An 18762-nucleotide genomic window follows, 5' to 3' on the forward strand; every position below is an offset into this window, starting at 1 on the left:
ACAGTGTTGATGATGTGGACAGAACAGTGAAGTGGACAGAACAGTGGAGTGGACAGAATAGTGGAGTGGACAGAATAGTGGAGTGGACAGAATAGTGGAGTGGACAGAATAGTGGAGTGGACAGAATAGTGGAGTGGACAGAACAGTGAAGTGGACAGAACAGTGAAGTGGACAGAATAGTGGAGTGGACAGAATAGTGGAGTGGACAGAATAGTGGAGTGGACAGAATAGTGGAGTGGACAGAATAGTGGAGTGGACAGAATAGTGGAGTGGACAGAATAGTGGAGTGGACAGAATAGTGGAGTGGACAGAACAGTGTGTCTTTTAAATGCTGTAAATGAAGTCAATTGAGTCCTGTGAGAGAGAGAGTGTGTGTTTGTGAGAGGGGGGGGGGGCATGGTGTGTGACCTCTTGTCTCAGACTTTAATTAAAATCTCACCCAGACGTCCTCTTCCACGCCATGGCTCAGATTCCCACAGCTCTGTTCATACACACACACACACACACACACACACACGGTGCATCCTGCAGCTCACCACATGTCCTTCCACCTTTCTCTCCCTCTCTCTGCTTGATGACTTTTCCATGAAAGGCTTTTTCATTAATCCACCTCAGGGAACCTCAGCTCTCTGTCTCCACTTCACAGAGCACACACACACACACACACGCACACACACACACACACACACACACACACACACACACACACACACACACACACACACACACACACACACACACACACACACACACACACACACACACACACACACACACACACACACACACACACACACACACACACACACACACACACACACACACACACACACACACACACACACACACACACACACACACACACACACACACACACACACAGAGCACATACACACACACACACACACACAAACACAGAGCACACACACACACATACACAGACAGTTACACACACACTAAGGCTGGCTAGGCCGTGTTACTGTAAAGTTATTGTTAAAGCCCTGGTTAAAAACCAACTGGAGGGGAACTGTTGCCCTGGTTAAAAACCAACTGGAGGGGAACTGTTGCCCTGGTTAAAAACCAACTGGAGGGGAACTGTTGCCCTGGTTAAAAACCAACTGGAGGGGAACTGTTGGATACACACACATGGATGATGATACACACACACACACACACACACACACACACACACACACACACACACACACACACACACACACACACACACACACACACACACACACACACACACACACACACACACACACACACACACACACACACACACACACACACACACACACATTCCCACAGACTGATCAGCTAGTGTGTAAATAAACAGTATGTTGTGAAGGAAAGCCAAGAGGAACTGAACTGACATTAAACAACCACTTTTATCTCTGTTTTGTCTCTGTACTTTCTGTAACGGAGTGTGTGTGTGTGTGTGTGTGTGTGTGTGTGTGTGTGTGTGTGTGTGTGTGTGTGTGTGTGTGTGTGTGTGTGTGTGTGTGTGTGTGTGTGTGTGTGTGTGTGTGTGTGTGTGTATGTACCTCGACCCTGCTTTCCATCAGTAAGGCAGAACTCCTGCAGGTTTTAGGAAACACTAATTAATGAAGGAAGGAAAACTACTGGAAAGTTCCGGAGCTTTGTAGTTGGGCTGATCTCAGGGTGACTGAGAGTAGTGCACGATGCACCACACTGTAAAACAGGGGCCGAAAAGGACTCTTCATTCCAAATGGCACAGACCTGTGGGCCCTGGTCCAAGGTAGTGTACTATATCGGGAATAGACTCCATGTGGGCCTCTGTAAAAGTAGTGTAGGGTAATACAGAGTCACTATATGTGGTGCCCTGGTCCAAGGTAGTGCACTATATAGGAGTAGGTTAATGTTACAGACTCCATGTGGGCCCTGGTACAGGTAGGCACTATATAGGGAGTAGGGTAATGTTACAGACTCCATGTGGGCCCTGGTCCAAGGTAGTGCACTATATAGGGAGTAGGGTAATGTTACAGACTCCATGTGGGCCCTGGTCCAAGGTAGTGCACTATATAGGGAGTAGGGTAATGTTACAGACTCCATGTGGGCCCTGGTCCAAGGTAGTGCACTATATAGGGAGTAGGGTAATGTTACAGACTCCATATGGGCCCTGGTCCAAGGTAGTGCACTATATAGGGAGTAGGTTCATGTTACAGACTCCATGTGGGCCCTGGTCCAAGGTAGTGCACTATAGGGAGTAGGGTAATGTTACAGACTCCATGTGGGCCCTGGTCCAAGGTAGTGCACTATATAGGGAGTAGGGTAATGTTACAGACTCCATGTGGGCCCAAGGTAGTGCACAAGGTAGTTACAGACTCCATGTGGGCCCTGGTCCAAGGTAGTGCACTATAGGGAGTAGGGTAATGTTACAGACTCCATGTGGGCCCTGGTCCAAGGTAGTGCACTATATAGGGAGTAGGGTAATGTTACAGACTCCATGTGGGCCCTGGTCCAAGGTAGTGCACTATATAGGGAGTAGGGTAATGTTACAGACTCCATGTGGGCCCTGGTCCAAGGTAGTGCACTATATAGGGAGTAGGTTCATGTTACAGACTCCATGTGGGCCCTGGTCCAAGGTAGTGCACTATATAGGGAGTAGGGTAATGTTACAGACTCCATGTGGGCCCTGGTCCAAGGTAGTGCACTATATAGGGAGTAGGGTAATGTTACAGACTCCATGTGGGCCCTGGTCCAAGGTAGTGCACTATATAGGGAGTAGGGTAATGTTACAGACTCCATGTGGGCCCTGGTCCAAGGTAGTGCACTATATAGGGAGTAGGTTAATGTTACAGACTCCATGTGGGCCCTGGTCCAAGGTAGTGCACTATATAGGGAGTAGGGTAATGTTACAGACTCCATGTGGGCCCTGGTCCAAGGTAGTGCACTATATAGGGAGTAGGTTAATGTTACAGACTCCATGTGGGCCCTGGTCCAAGGTAGTGCACTATATAGGGAGTAGGGTAATGTTACAGACTCCATGTGGGCCCTGGTCCAAGGTAGTGCACTATATAGGGAGTAGGTTAATGTTACAGACTCCATGTGGGCCCTGGTCCAAGGTAGTGCACTATATAGGGAGTAGGGTAATGTTACAGACTCCATGTGGGCCCTGGTCCAAGGTAGTGCACTATATAGGGAGTAGGGTAATGTTACAGACTCCATATGGGCCCTGGTCCAAGGTAGTGCACTATATAGGGAGTAGGTTCATGTTACAGACTCCATGTGGGCCCTGGTCCAAGGTAGTGCACTATATAGGGAGTAGGTTAATGTTACAGACTCCATGTGGGCCCTGGTCCAAGGTAGTGCACTATATAGGGAGTAGGTTAATGTTACAGACTCCATGTGGGCCCTGGTCCAAGGTAGTGCACTATATAGGGAGTAGGGTAATGTTACAGACTCCATGTGGGCCCTGGTCCAAGGTAGTGCACTATATAGGGAGTAGGTTAATGTTACAGACTCCATGTGGGCCCTGGTCCAAGGTAGTGCACTATATAGGGAGTAGGTTCATGTTACAGACTCCATGTGGGCCCTGGTCCAAGGTAGTGCACTATATAGGAGTAGGGTAATGTTACAGACTCCATGTGGGCCCTGGTCCAAGGTAGTGCACTATATAGGGAGTAGGGTAATGTTACAGACTCCATATGGGCCCTGGTCCAAGGTAGTGCACTATATAGGGAGTAGGGTAATGTTACAGACTCCATGTGGGCCCTGGTCCAAGGTAGTGCACTATATAGGGAGTAGGGTAATGTTACAGACTCCATGTGGGCCCTGGTCCAAGGTAGTGCACTATATAGGGAGTAGGTTAATGTTACAGACTCCATGTGGGCCCTGGTCCAAGGTAGTGCACTATATAGGGAGTAGGTTAATGTTACAGACTCCATGTGGGCCCTGGTCCAAGGTAGTGCACTATATAGGGAGTAGGGTAATGTTACAGACTCCATGTGGGCCCTGGTCCAAGGTAGTGCACTATATAGGGAGTAGGGTAATGTTACAGACTCCATGTGGGCCCTGGTCCAAGGTAGTGCACTATATAGGGAGTAGGGTAATGTTACAGACTCCATGTGGGCCCTGGTCCAAGGTAGTGCACTATATAGGGAGTAGGGTAATGTTACAGACTCCATATGGGCCCTGGTCCAAGGTAGTGCACTATATAGGGAGTAGGTCCATGTGGGCCTGTCTCGGTTGTTTCGTGGTAAATCAGCGATGTTATTTTGTTCTTGTTCATGTTTTCGTTTGTCTCCTTGGGAAAGTCTGTGTTGTTTGGCTGGTGATGATGTATGGATCACATGATTACATCCCACACTTTATTGGGCCGATGAAAGTAGTGGACATCTCCAGACCAGTTAAATCCCACACAGGCAGAGGATGTTTAGGAGAACAGCCATCTCAGGGCCAAGTTTGTTCCTGGGAAGTCAAATTTGTCTTAGTTATGAGAAACTCACACAGTCTATTTTAATAATGCACTTAAATCCTTAAGACTTATTTGTTTTAAAGACGTGGGTTAAAATGATGTGTAGAAAAACAATGATGGATCATAATATATTTACATCCCAAAGTTTCAGTGATTTCTGAGGAGAAACCTCTGGCGTTTTGAGGTCGCACTGTTCTCACAGTGGTAAAGATGTGTGTGCGGGTGTGTGTGTGTGTGCGTGTGAGTGTGTGTGTGTATGCGTGTGAGTGTGTGTGTGTATGCGTGTGTGTGTGTGTGTGTGTGTGTATGCGTCCAAGGTGTGTGTGTATGCGTGTGTGTGTGTATGTGTGTGTGTAATGTTACAGACGTGTCCATGTGTGCCCTGGTGTGTGTGTGTGTGTGTGTAGCGTAATGTACAGACTCCATGTGGGCCCTGGTCCAAGGTAGTGTGTGTGTGTGTGTAGGGTAATGTGTGTGTCCATGTGGGCCCTGGTGTGTGTGTGTGTGTGTGTGTGTGTGTGTGTGTGTGTGTGTGTGTGTGTGTGTGTGTGTCCAAGGTAGTGCACGTGTGTGTGTATGCTGGTGTGCGTGGTGCGTGCGTGCGCGCGTGTGTGTATGCATGTGTGTGTGTGTGTGTGTTAAAGATACTCTGCCCCATATCTGCCAGACACTGAAAACAGATCGCCTGATTTATTCTCTGGATAAAACAGTCTGTTTCTGGAGACAATTGAACCCTCATTGAATCAAGGACAAAAGGATAGATGAATGGTCCGACCCACATAGGAGGGAGAGGGAGAGGGCTGGTTAGACCCACATAGGAGGGAGAGGGAGAGGGCTGGTTAGACCCACATAGGAGGGAGAGGGAGAGGGCTGGTTAGACCCACATAGGATAGAGAGGGAGAGGGCTGGTTAGACCCACATAGGATAGAGAGGGAGAGGGCTGGTTAGACCCACATAGGATAGAGAGGGAGAGGGCTGGTTAGACCCACATAGGATAGAGAGGGAGAGGGCTGGTTAGACCCACATAGGATAGAGAGGGAGAGGGCTGGTTAGACCCACATAGGAGGGAGAGGGAGAGGGCTGGTTAGACCCCATAGGATAGAGAGGGAGAGGGCTGGTTAGACCCACATAGGATAGAGAGGAGAGGGCTGGTTAGACCCACATAGGAGGGAGAGGGAGAGGGCTGGTTAGACCCATATAGGATAGAGAGGGAGAGGGCTGGTTAGACCCACATAGGATAGAGAGGGAGAGGGCTGGTTAGACCCACATAGGATAGAGAGGGAGAGGGCTGGTTAGACCCACATAGGAGGGAGAGGGAGAGGGCTGGTTAGACCCACATAGGATAGAGATGGAGAGGGCTGGTTAGACCCACATAGGATAGAGAGGGAGAGGGCTGGTTAGACCCATATAGGATAGAGAGGGAGAGGGCTGGTTAGACCCACATAGGATAGAGAGGGAGAGGGCTGGTTAGACCCATATAGGATAGAGAGGGAGAGGGCTGGTTAGACCCATATAGGATAGAGAGGGAGAGGGCTGGTTAGACCCACATAGGATAGAGAGGGAGAGGGCTGGTTAGACCCACATAGGAGGGAGAGGGAGAGGGCTGGTTAGACCCACATAGGAGGGAGAGGGAGAGGGCTGGTTAGACCCACATAGGATAGAGATGGAGAGGGCTGGTTAGACCCACATAGGAGGGAGAGGGAGAGGGCTGGTTAGACCCACATAGGAGGGAGAGGGAGAGGGCTGGTTAGACCCACATAGGAGGGAGAGGGAGAGGGCTGGTTAGACCCACATAGGAGGGAGAGGGAGAGGGCTGGTTAGACCCACATAGGAGGGAGAGGGAGAGGGCTGGTTAGACCCACATAGGAGGGAGATGGAGAGGGCTGGTTAGACCCACATAGGATAGAGAGGGAGAGGGCTGGTTAGACCCATATAGGATAGAGAGGGAGAGGGCTGGTTAGACCCACATAGGATAGAGAGGGAGAGGGCTGGTTAGACCCACATAGGAGGGAGAGGGAGAGGGCTGGTTAGACCCACATAGGATAGAGAGGGAGAGGGCTGGTTAGACCCACATAGGATAGAGAGGGAGAGGGCTGGTTAGACCCACATAGGATAGAGAGGGAGAGGGCTGGTTAGACCCACATAGGATAGAGGGAGAGGGCTGGTTAGACCCACATAGGATAGAGAGGAGAGGGAGAGGAGAGGGCTGGTTAGACCCACATAGGATAGAGAGGGAGAGGGGAGGGAGAGGGAGAGGGCTGGTTAGACCCACATAGGATAGAGAGGGAGAGGGCTGGTTAGACCCATATAGGATAGAGAGGGAGAGGGCTGGTTAGACCCATATAGGATAGAGAGGGAGAGGGCTGGTTAGACCCACATAGGATAGAGATGGAGAGGGCTGGTTAGACCCACATAGGATAGAGAGGGAGAGGGCTGGTTAGACCCACATAGGATAGAGGGAGAGGGCTGGTTAGACCCACATAGGATAGAGAGGGAGAGGGCTGGTTAGACCCATATAGGATAGAGAGGGAGAGGGCTGGTTAGACCCATATAGGATAGAGAGGGAGAGGGCTGGTTAGACCCACATAGGATAGAGAGGGAGAGGGCTGGTTAGACCCATATAGGATAGAGAGGGAGAGGGCTGGTTAGACCCACATAGGATAGAGAGGGAGAGGGCTGGTTAGACCCATATAGGATAGAGAGGGAGAGGGCTGGTTAGACCCACATAGGATAGAGAGGGAGAGGGCTGGTTAGACCCATATAGGATAGAGAGGGAGAGGGCTGGTTAGACCCATATAGGATTTAGAGAGGAGAGGGCTGGTTAGACCCACATAGGATAGAGAGGGAGAGGGCTGGTTAGACCCATATAGGATAGAGATGGAGAGGGCTGGTTAGACCCATATAGGATAGAGAGGGAGAGGGCTGGTTAGACCCACATAGGATAGAGAGGGAGAGGGCTGGTTAGACCCACATAGGATAGAGAGGGAGAGGGCTGGTTAGACCCACATAGGATAGAGAGGGAGAGGGCTGGTTAGACCCACATAGGATAGAGAGGGAGAGGGCTGGTTAGACCCACATAGGATAGAGAGGGAGAGGGAGAGGGCTGGTTAGACCCATATAGGAGGAGAGAGGGAGAGGGCTGGTTAGACCCACATAGGATAGAGAGGGAGAGGGCTGGTTAGACCCACATAGGATAGAGAGGGAGAGGGCTGGTTAGACCCACATAGGATAGAGAGGGAGAGGGCTGGTTAGACCCATATAGGATAGAGAGGGAGAGGGCTGGTTAGACCCACATAGGATAGAGAGGGAGAGGGCTGGTTAGACCCATATAGGATAGAGAGGGAGAGGGCTGGTTAGACCCACATAGGATAGAGAGGGAGAGGGCTGGTTAGACCCACATAGGAGGGAGAGGGAGAGGGCTGGTTAGACCCACATAGGAGGGAGAGGGAGAGGGCTGGTTAGACCCACATAGGAGGGAGAGGGAGAGGGCTGGTTAGACCCACATAGGATAGAGAGGGAGAGGGCTGGTTAGACCCACATAGGATAGAGAGGGAGAGGGCTGGTTAGACCCACATAGGATAGAGAGGGAGAGGGCTGGTTAGACCCACATAGGAGGGAGAGGGAGAGGGCTGGTTAGACCCACATAGGATAGAGAGGGAGAGGGCTGGTTAGACCCACATAGGAGGGAGAGGGAGAGGGCTGGTTAGACCCACATAGGATAGAGAGGGAGAGGGCTGGTTAGACCCACATAGGATAGAGAGGGAGAGGGCTGGTTAGACCCACATAGGAGGGAGAGGGAGAGGGCTGGTTAGACCCACATAGGATAGAGAGGGAGAGGGCTGGTTAGACCCACATAGGATAGAGAGGGAGAGGGCTGGTTAGACCCACATAGGATAGAGAGGGAGAGGGCTGGTTAGACCCACATAGGAGGGAGAGGGAGAGGGCTGGTTAGACCCACATAGGAGGGAGAGGGAGAGGGCTGGTTAGACCCACATAGGATAGAGAGGGAGAGGGCTGGTTAGACCCATATAGGATAGAGAGGGAGAGGGCTGGTTAGACCCACATAGGATAGAGAGGGAGAGGGCTGGTTAGACCCACATAGGATAGAGAGGGAGAGGGCTGGTTAGACCCACATAGGATAGAGAGGGAGAGGGCTGGTTAGACCCACATAGGATAGAGATGGAGAGGGCTGGTTAGACCCACATAGGATAGAGAGGGAGAGGGCTGGTTAGACCCACATAGGATAGAGAGGGAGAGGGCTGGTTAGACCCACATAGGATAGAGAGGGAGAGGGAGAGGGAGAGGGCTGGTTAGACCCACATAGGATAGAGAGGGAGAGGGCTGGTTAGACCCACATAGGATAGAGAGGGAGGAGGGAGAGGGCTGGTTAGACCCACATAGGATAGAGAGGGAGAGGGCTGGTTAGACCCACATAGGATAGAGAGGGAGAGGGCTGGTTAGACCCACATAGGATAGAGAGGGAGAGGGCTGGTTAGACCCACATAGGATAGAGAGGGAGAGGGCTGGTTAGACCCATATAGGATAGAGAGGGAGAGGGCTGGTTAGACCCACATAGGATAGAGATGGAGAGGGCTGGTTAGACCCACATAGGATAGAGAGGGAGAGGGCTGGTTAGACCCACATAGGATAGAGAGGGAGAGGGCTGGTTAGACCCATATAGGATAGAGAGGGAGAGGGCTGGTTAGACCCATATAGGATAGAGAGGGAGAGGGCTGGTTAGACCCATATAGGATAGAGAGGGAGAGGGCTGGTTAGACCCACATAGGATAGAGAGGGAGAGGGCTGGTTAGACCCACATAGGATAGAGAGGGAGAGGGCTGGTTAGACCCACATAGGATAGAGAGGGAGAGGGCTGGTTAGACCCATATAGGATAGAGAGGGAGAGGGCTGGTTAGACCCACATAGGATAGAGAGGGAGAGGGCTGGTTAGACCCACATAGGATAGAGAGGAGAGGGCTGGTTAGACCCATAGGATAGAGAGGGAGAGGGCTGGTTAGACCCACATAGGATAGAGAGGGAGAGGGCTGGTTAGACCCACATAGGATAGAGATGGAGAGGGCTGGTTAGACCCACATAGGATAGAGAGGGAGAGGGCTGGTTAGACCCACATAGGATAGAGAGGGAGAGGGCTGGTTAGACCCACATAGGATAGAGAGGGAGAGGGCTGGTTAGACCCACATAGGATAGAGAGGGAGAGGGCTGGTTAGACCCACATAGGATAGAGAGGGAGAGGGCTGGTTAGACCCACATAGGAGAGAGAGGGAGAGGGCTGGTTAGACCCACATAGGAGGGAGAGGGAGAGGGCTGGTTAGACCCACATAGGAGGGAGAGGGAGAGGGCTGGTTAGACCCACATAGGATAGAGAGGGAGAGGGCTGGTTAGACCCACATAGGAGGGAGAGGGAGAGGGCTGGTTAGACCCACATAGGATAGAGAGGAGAGGGCTGGTTAGACCCACATAGGATAGAGAGGGAGAGGGCTGGTTAGACCCACATAGGATAGAGAGGGAGAGGGCTGGTTAGACCCATAGGATAGGATAGAGAGGGAGAGGGCTGGTTAGACCCACATAGGATAGAGAGGGAGAGGGCTGGTTAGACCCACATAGGATAGAGAGGGAGAGGGCTGGTTAGACCCACATAGGATAGAGAGGGAGAGGGCTGGTTAGACCCATATAGGATAGAGAGGGAGAGGGCTGGTTAGACCCACATAGGATAGAGAGGGAGAGGGCTGGTTAGACCCACATAGGATAGAGAGGGAGAGGGCTGGTTAGACCCACATAGGATAGAGAGGGAGAGGGCTGGTTAGACCCACATAGGATAGAGAGGGAGAGGGCTGGTTAGACCCACATAGGATAGAGAGGGAGAGGGCTGGTTAGACCCACATAGGATAGAGGGAGAGGGAGAGGCTGGATAGAGAGGGAGAGGGCCCACATAGGATAGAGATGGAGAGGGCTGGTTAGACCCACATAGGATAGAGAGGGAGAGGGCTGGTTAGACCCACATAGGATAGAGAGGGAGAGGGCTGGTTAGACCCACATAGGATAGAGAGGGAGAGGGCTGGTTAGACCCACATAGGATAGAGAGGGAGAGGGCTGGTTAGACCCACATAGGATAGAGAGGGAGAGGGCTGGTTAGACCCACATAGGATAGAGAGGGAGAGGGCTGGTTAGACCCACATAGGATAGAGAGGGAGAGGGCTGGTTAGACCCACATAGGATAGAGAGGGAGAGGGCTGGTTAGACCCATATAGGATAGAGAGGGAGAGGGCTGGTTAGACCCATATAGGATAGAGAGGGAGAGGGCTGGTTAGACCCACATAGGATAGAGATGGAGAGGGCTGGTTAGACCCACATAGGATAGAGAGGGAGAGGGCTGGTTAGACCCATATAGGATAGAGAGGGAGAGGGCTGGTTAGACCCACATAGGATAGAGAGGGAGAGGGCTGGTTAGACCCATATAGGATAGAGAGGGAGAGGGCTGGTTAGACCCACATAGGATAGAGAGGGAGAGGGCTGGTTAGACCCACATAGGATAGAGAGGGAGAGGGCTGGTTAGACCCACATAGGATAGAGAGGGAGAGGGCTGGTTAGACCCACATAGGATAGAGAGGGAGAGGGCTGGTTAGACCCACATAGGATAGAGAGGGAGAGGGCTGGTTAGACCCACATAGGATAGAGAGGGAGAGGGCTGGTTAGACCCACATAGGATAGAGAGGGAGAGGGCTGGTTAGACCCACATAGGATAGAGAGGGAGAGGGCTGGTTAGACCCACATAGGATAGAGAGGGAGAGGGCTGGTTAGACCCACATAGGATAGAGAGGGAGAGGGCTGGTTAGACCCACATAGGATAGAGAGGGAGAGGGCTGGTTAGACCCACATAGGATAGAGAGGAGAGGGCTGGTTAGACCCACATAGGATAGAGAGGGAGAGGGCTGGTTAGACCCACATAGGATAGAGAGGGAGAGGGCTGGTTAGACCCACATAGGATAGAGAGGGAGAGGGCTGGTTAGACCCACATAGGATAGAGAGGGAGAGGGCTGGTTAGACCCACATAGGATAGAGAGGGAGAGGGCTGGTTAGACCCACATAGGATAGAGAGGGAGAGGGCTGGTTAGACCCACATAGGATAGAGAGGGAGAGGGCTGGTTAGACCCACATAGGATAGAGAGGGAGAGGGCTGGTTAGACCCACATAGGAGGGAGAGGGAGAGGGCTGGTTAGACCCACATAGGATAGAGAGGGAGAGGGCTGGTTAGACCCACATAGGAGGTAGAGGGAGAGGGCTGGTTAGACCCACATAGGATAGAGAGGAGAGGGCTGGTTAGACCCACATAGGATAGAGAGGGAGAGGGCTGGTTAGACCCACATAGGAGGGGGAGAGGGAGAGGGCTGGTTAGACCCACATAGGATAGAGAGGGAGAGGGCTGGTTAGACCCACATAGGATAGAGAGGGAGAGGGCTGGTTAGACCCACATAGGATAGAGAGGAGAGGGCTGGTTAGACCCACATAGGATAGAGAGGGAGAGGGCTGGTTAGACCCACATAGGATAGAGAGGGAGAGGGCTGGTTAGACCCACATAGGATAGAGAGGGAGAGGGCTGGTTAGACCCACATAGGATAGAGAGGGAGAGGGCTGGTTAGACCCACATAGGATAGAGAGGAGAGGGCTGGTTAGACCCACATAGGATAGAGAGGGAGAGGGCTGGTTAGACCCACATAGGATAGAGAGGGAGAGGGCTGGTTAGACCCACATAGGATAGAGAGGGAGAGGGCTGGTTAGACCCATATAGGATAGAGAGGGAGAGGGCTGGTTAGACCCACATAGGAGGGAGAGGGAGAGGGCTGGTTAGACCCACATAGGATGGAGAGGGAGAGGGCTGGTTAGACCCACATAGGAGGGAGAGGGAGAGGGCTGGTTAGACCCACATAGGAGGGAGAGGGAGAGGGCTGGTTAGACCCACATAGGAGGGAGAGGGAGAGGGCTGGTTAGACCCACATAGGAGGGAGAGGGAGAGGGCTGGTTAGACCCACATAGGATAGAGATGGAGAGGGCTGGTTAGACCCACATAGGATAGAGAGGGAGAGGGCTGGTTAGACCCACATAGGATAGAGAGGGAGAGGGCTGGTTAGACCCACATAGGATAGAGAGGGAGAGGGAGAGGGAGAGGGCTGGTTAGACCCACATAGGATAGAGAGGGAGAGGGCTGGTTAGACCCACATAGGATAGAGATGGAGAGGGCTGGTTAGACCCACATAGGATAGAGAGGGAGAGGGCTGGTTAGACCCACATAGGATAGAGAGGGAGAGGGCTGGTTAGACCCACATAGGATAGAGAGGGAGAGGGCTGGTTAGACCCACATAGGATAGAGAGGGAGAGGGCTGGTTAGACCCACATAGGATAGAGAGGGAGAGGGCTGGTTAGACCCACATAGGATAGAGAGGGAGAGGGCTGGTTAGACCCACATAGGAGAGAGAGGGAGAGGGCTGGTTAGACCCACATAGGATAGAGAGGGAGAGGGCTGGTTAGACCCACATAGGATAGAGAGGGAGAGGGCTGGTTAGACCCACATAGGATAGAGAGGGAGAGGGCTGGTTAGACCCACATAGGATAGAGAGGGAGAGGGCTGGTTAGACCCACATAGGATTGAGAGGGCTGGCTGGTTGACCCACATGGATAGAGTTGGCTGGCTGGTTGGCTGGTTGGTTGGTTGGCTGGTTGTCTGGTTGGTTGGCTGGTTGGTTGGCTGGTTGGTTGGTTGGCTGGTTGTCTATGCCACTCTGGTCCGACCCACATAGGATAGAGAGGGCTGAATACATGAGATGGATTCTACATCTATGGTCCTGTTTGGCTGGTTGGCTGGTTGGTTGGCTGGCTGGTTGGCTGGTTGGTTGGCTGGTTGGCTGGTTGGCTGGTTGGCTGGTTGGTTGGTTGGTTGGTTGGCTGGTTGGCTGGTTGGTTGGCTGGTTGGCTGGTTGGTTGGTTGGCTGGCTGGTTGGTTGGTTGGCTGGTTGGTTGGTTGGTTGGTTGGCTGGTTGGTTGGTTGGTTGGTTGGTTGGTTGGTTGGTTGGTTGGTTGGCTATGCCACTCTGTAGATGTACATGCAGCAGGATAATGTATAGATGACCCCCATCTGTATGTAATAAATAGGTTTCAGTACAGGATAATGTATAGATGACCCCCATCTGTATGTAATAAATAGGTACAGGATAATGTATAGATGACCCCCATCTGTATGTAATAAATAGGTACAGGATAATGTATAGATGACCCCCATCTGTATGTAATAAATAGGTACAGGATAATGTATAGATGACCCCCATCTGTACATCTGTATGTAATAAATAGGTACAGGATAATGTATGACCCAGGGCATTTAGTTCTCATGTTAATCCTGCAGTTGACACATTTCCAAAGCACAGCAATGATCAACTGTCTCTCTCAGACAAGGTAGCTGATTGGCCAATAAGGGTCACATGCATTAAGGTCAAGACACTGACATTGGAGAGTTCTGTCACACAGCCATTGTCCTGTAGTTCGCTGGTCATTGTGCTCTTCCGTTCTGGCTGAAGGAGACAAAGCTTCTGAAGGACGATGTGACAGAGAGGCATTACAAGTTCACAGCAGAGAGAGAACAGAGAGAAGAAACATATATTTATTTCATTTGGAGCTGAAAGAGAATATCTGGGAAATGTAACTTTTTTTCACCTTCTACGTAGCAAGCTAAAATAAGAGTGTGTGGTTGAGTTTTATGGTTCATTAGGACGTGATTGGAAATAGCCGACGTATGCAGGAAGATACAACGTGTGAGAATAAGAAAAAGACAGAGAGAGAAAGAGAAGTCCTGTGGGTGATGCTGATTAAACCACATCATGTCCTCTCAGCTCTTTCTTACCAAAAGAGGGGAGGAGAGAGGAGGGGAGGAGGGGAGGGGAGAGGGGGAGTGAGAGGGGAGAGGAGAGAGGGGGAGGAGGAGGGGAGGGAGGAGAGGGGGAGGGTGAGGAGGAGGGGAGAGGAGGAGGAGGGAGGAGGGGAGGTGAGAGAGGAGGAGTGAGCAGGGGAGAGAAAGAGAGGAGGAGGAGGAGGGGAGGGGAGAGAAGGGGAGGGGAGGGGAGGGGAGGGGAGAGAGGGGGAGTGAGGACGGGAGAGGGAGAGAGGAGGAGTGAGGAGGGGGAGAGGAAAGAGAGAGAGGAGGAGGAGGGGGGAGGGTGGAGAGGGGGAGAGGGGAAAGGAGGGGAGGGGAGAGAGGGGGAGGGGTGGGGAGGGGGGAGAGGAGAGAGGGGGAGGGGGAGGAGGAAGAGGAGAGAGAGGAGGAAGAGAGGAGGAGGAGGAGGGAGGGGAGAGAGGGAGGGGAAAGGAGGAGGGGAGAGGAGTGAGGGAGGGGAGGGAGGAGAGGGGGAGTGAGGAGGGGAGGGGAGAGAGGGGGAGAGAGGGGGAGGAGGGGAGGGGAGGGGAGAGGAGGAGGAGGGAGGGGAGGGGAGAGAGGAGGAGTGGGGAGGAGGGTGGGGGGAGGGGAGGAGAGGGGAAAGGGGAGGGGAGGGGAGGGGAGAGAGGAGTGAGTGGGGAGGGAGGGGGGGGGAGAGAGGAGGGGTGGGGAGGAGAGGGGAAAGGAGGGGAAGGAGGAGGGGAGAGAGGAGGAGGAGGAGGGTTGGGGGAGGGGAGGAGAGGGAAAGGGAGGGGAGAGGAGGGGAGAGGAGGAGGAGGAGGATCGGGAGGAGGTGTCGGGGGAGGGGAGGAGAGAGGGGAAAGGAGGGGGGAGGGGAGAGAGGAGGAGTTGGGGGGAGGAGGGGAGAGAGGAGGAGAGGAGGGGAGGGGGAGGAGAGGAAAGGAGGGGGAGGGGAGGGGGAGGAGAGGAGGAGGAGGAGGAAGGGGGAGGGGAGGAGAGGGGTGGGGAGGGAAGAGGGAAGGGGAGGGAGAAGGAGAGGGAGGGTTGGGGAGGAGGGAGGAGGGAGGGGAGGGGAGGGGGAGGGGAGGAGAGGAGTGAGGGAGGGGAGGGGAGGAGGAGGAGTGAGGGAGGGGGGAGGGGAGGAGAGAGGGGAAAGGAGGGGAGGGGGAGAGAGGGGAGAGAGGAGGAGTGAGGAGGGGAGGGGAGAGAGGGGGAGTGGGGATGAGAGGGGGGGTGGGGAGGGGAGGAGAGAGAAAAGAGAGGAGGGGAGAGAGGAGAGGAGGAAGGAGGGGAGGAGAGGAGGAGGAAAGGTGGGGAGGGGAGGAGAGGGGAGGAGGGGAGAAGGAGATCGAGGGAGGGATGAGGATCGGGAAGGAGAAGGAGGGGAGAGGAGGAAAGGAGGAAGAGGGAGGAGGGGAGGGGAGAGAGAGGAGGAGGAGGAGGGAGGGGAGAGGGGGAGGGGGAGGGGAAGGGGAGGGGAAAGGAGGGGAGGGAGGGGAGGGGAGAGAGGAGGGTGGGGGAGGGGAGGGAGGGAGAGGAGGAGAGGGTGAGGAGGGGAGGAGAGGAAAGGGGAAGGGGAGGAGGGGAGGGAGGGGGGAGGGGAGGAGGGGAGGGGGAGAGAGGAGGAGGGGAGGAGGGGAGGGGAGGGGAGGGAGGGGAGGAGGGTGGGGAGGGGAGGAGGAGGAGGAGGGGAGGAGGAGGAGAGAGGGGAGAATGAGGGGTGGGGAGGAGAGGAGAAAAGGAGGGGAGGAGAGAAGAGAGGGAGGAGGGGAGAAGGAGGAGGAGAGGAGGGGAGGGGAGAGAGGAGGAGAGGAGGGAGGGGAGGGGAGGGGAGAGGAGGAGGAGGAGGGAAAGGAGGAGAGAGGAGGAGGAGGAGGAGGGGTGGGGAGGGGAGGAGAGGGGGAAAGGAGGGAAGGAGGAGGAAAGGAGGGGAGAGAGGAGGAAAGGAGGAGGAGGGTTGGGAAGGAGGAGAGAGGGAAAGGAGGGGAGGGGAGGGGAGGAGGGAGGAGGGGAGGGAGGGGAGGGGGAGAGAGGAGGAGGGGAGAGAAGGTGGAAGGAGGGGAGGGGAGGAGGGAGGAGAGAGGAGGAGAGAGGAGGAGAGGGAGGGAGGGGAGAGAGGAGGGGAGGAGGGAGAGGGAGAAAGGAGGGAGGAGGGAGGGGGGGAAAGGAGGGAAGAGGGGAGGGGAGAGAGGAGGAGGAGGTTGGGGAGGAGAGGGGAAAGGAGGGGGGAGAGGAGAGGGAGGAGTGAGGAGGTGGGGGAGGGGAGGAGAGGGGAAAGGGGGGAGGGGAGAGAGGAGGAGTGGGAGGGAGGAGGGGAGGGGAGAGGGAGGGGTGGGGGGGGAGGGGAGAGGGAGGAGGAGGGTTGGGGAGGGAGGGTGGGGAGGGGAGGAGAGAGGGGAAGGGAGGGAAGAAAGGGGAGGGGAGAGAGGAGGAGTGAGGAGGGGAGGGGAGGAGGAGGGGAGGAGGGGAGGGCAGAGAGGAGGAGGGAGGAGGTGGGGAGGGGAGTGAGAGGGGAAAGGAGGGAAGAGGGGAGGGGAGGGGAGGGGAGAGGGGAGGAGGAGAGAGGAGGAGAGAGGAGGGGAGGAGGAGGAGTGGGGAGGGAGGGGAGGGAGGGAGGGGGAGAGAGGAGGTGGGGAGGGGAGGAGAGAGGAAAGGGGGGAGAGAGAGGAGAGGGAGGGGAGGGGGAGGAGAGGGGAAAGGAGGGGAGAGAGGAGAGGAGGGGAGAGTGGAGAGGAGGAGGAGAGAGGAGGAGGGGAGAGAGGGGGGGGGAGGGAGGAGGGGTGGGGAGGGGAGGAGAGGGGAAAGGAGGGAAGAGAGGAGGGGAGGGGAGAGGGGAAAGGGGAGGGGAGGGGGAGAGAGGAGGAGGAGGAGGGTTGGGGAGGGGAGGGGAGGGGAGAGAGAAGAGGAGGGGAGGGGAAAGAGGAGGGAGGGGAAAGGAGGATAGAGAGGAGAACAGAGGAGGGAAGAGAGAGAGGGGAGGGGACGGGAGGGGGGTGGAGAGGAAAAGGGAGGAGGAGAGGAGAACAGGGAGGGGAAAGGAGGGGGGGAAGAGAGGGGAGAGGAGACTCCCACCCTCCTGGTGTTTCCAGGTCTTTGTGTAGAAGACACTGTATTGTCTAATATGACAATAGGGTCATTTGTTGCACTGGCGTCTGACTGACACATTTAAAGGCGAGTATCACATGTCGGTGCCCTCCCTGCAGACTGAAGAATGTCACCTGTCACATCCCTATTGGCTGAAATAATAACTAGTCACGTCCCTATTGGTTCAAATAATAATGAGTGACAATAATAACAACTCATTATAGGAGGGCAGGGAACTCTGGAGCTACATATCGGTTCATCAAATTAACCTGCCAAACCTTTCACCACAACCCCAGACTAGAGAGAGGAGAGAGCTCTGTGTGTTTATAGCTAGGCTACAGTACAGTCTGTCTGTAGGCTACAGTACAGTCTGTCTGTAGGCTACAGTACAGTCTGTCTGTAGGCTACAGTACACTCTGTCTGTAGGTTACAGTACACTCTGTCTGTAGGTTACAGTACACTCTGTCTGTAGGTTACAGTACACTCTGTAGGTTACAGTACACTCTGTCTGTAGGTTACAGTACACTCTGTCTGTAGGTTACAGTACACTCTGTCTGTAGGTTACAGTACACTCTGTCTGTAGGTTACAGTACACTCTGTCTGTAGGCTACAGTACACTCTGTCTGTAGGCTACAGTACACTCTGTCTGTAGGCTACAGTACACTCTGTCTGTAGACTACAGTACACTCTGTCTGTAGGTTACAGTACACTCTGTCTGTAGGTTACAGTACACTCTGTCTGTAGGTTACAATACACTCTGTCTAAACTCTGTCTGTGGACTACAGTACACTCTGTCTGTAGACTACAGTACACTCTGTCTGTAGACTACAGTACACTCTGTCTGTACACTACAGTACAGTCTGTCTGTAGACTACAGTACAGTCTGTCTGTAGACTACAGTACACTCTGTCTGTAGGTTACAGTACACTCTGTCTGTAGGCTACAGTACACTCTGTATGTAGGCTACAGTACACTCTGTCTGTAGGCTACAGTACACTCTGTCTGTAGGCTACAGTACACTCTGTCTGTAGGCTACAGTACACTCTGTCTGTAGGCTACAGTACACTCTGTCTGTAGGTTACAATACACTCTGTCTAAACTCTGTCTGTAGACTACAGTACACTCTGTCTGTAGACTACAGTACACTCTGTCTGTAGGCTACAGTACACTCTGTCTGTACATTACAGTACAGTCTGTCTGTAGACTACAGTACAGTCTGTCTGTAGACTACAGTACACTCTGTCTGTAGACTACAGTACACTCTGTCTGTAGGCTACAGTACACTCTGTCTGTACATTACAGTACACTCTGTCTGTAGACTACAGTACACTCT

At 53.7% G+C, this 18762-nt stretch overlaps 1 protein-coding gene and 1 long non-coding RNA gene across 2 annotated transcripts in view; both read left to right on the top strand.

Moving 5' to 3' along the window:
• Positions 1 to 18762, top strand: part of dachc (dachshund c) — a 113064-nt gene that overhangs the window by 10469 nt on the left and 83833 nt on the right. The window lies entirely within an intron of this gene.
• LOC127916844 (uncharacterized) lies at positions 2401 to 4174 on the top strand. The gene is made up of 4 exons (XR_008096285.1): positions 2401 to 2672; positions 3213 to 3272; positions 3393 to 3572; positions 3872 to 4174. It is a non-coding gene; the product is annotated as an uncharacterized LOC127916844 (long non-coding RNA).

This window comes from Oncorhynchus keta, chromosome 37 (genome assembly GCF_023373465.1).
Source record: "Oncorhynchus keta strain PuntledgeMale-10-30-2019 chromosome 37, Oket_V2, whole genome shotgun sequence".
NCBI classification, from domain to species: domain Eukaryota; kingdom Metazoa; phylum Chordata; class Actinopteri; order Salmoniformes; family Salmonidae; genus Oncorhynchus; species Oncorhynchus keta.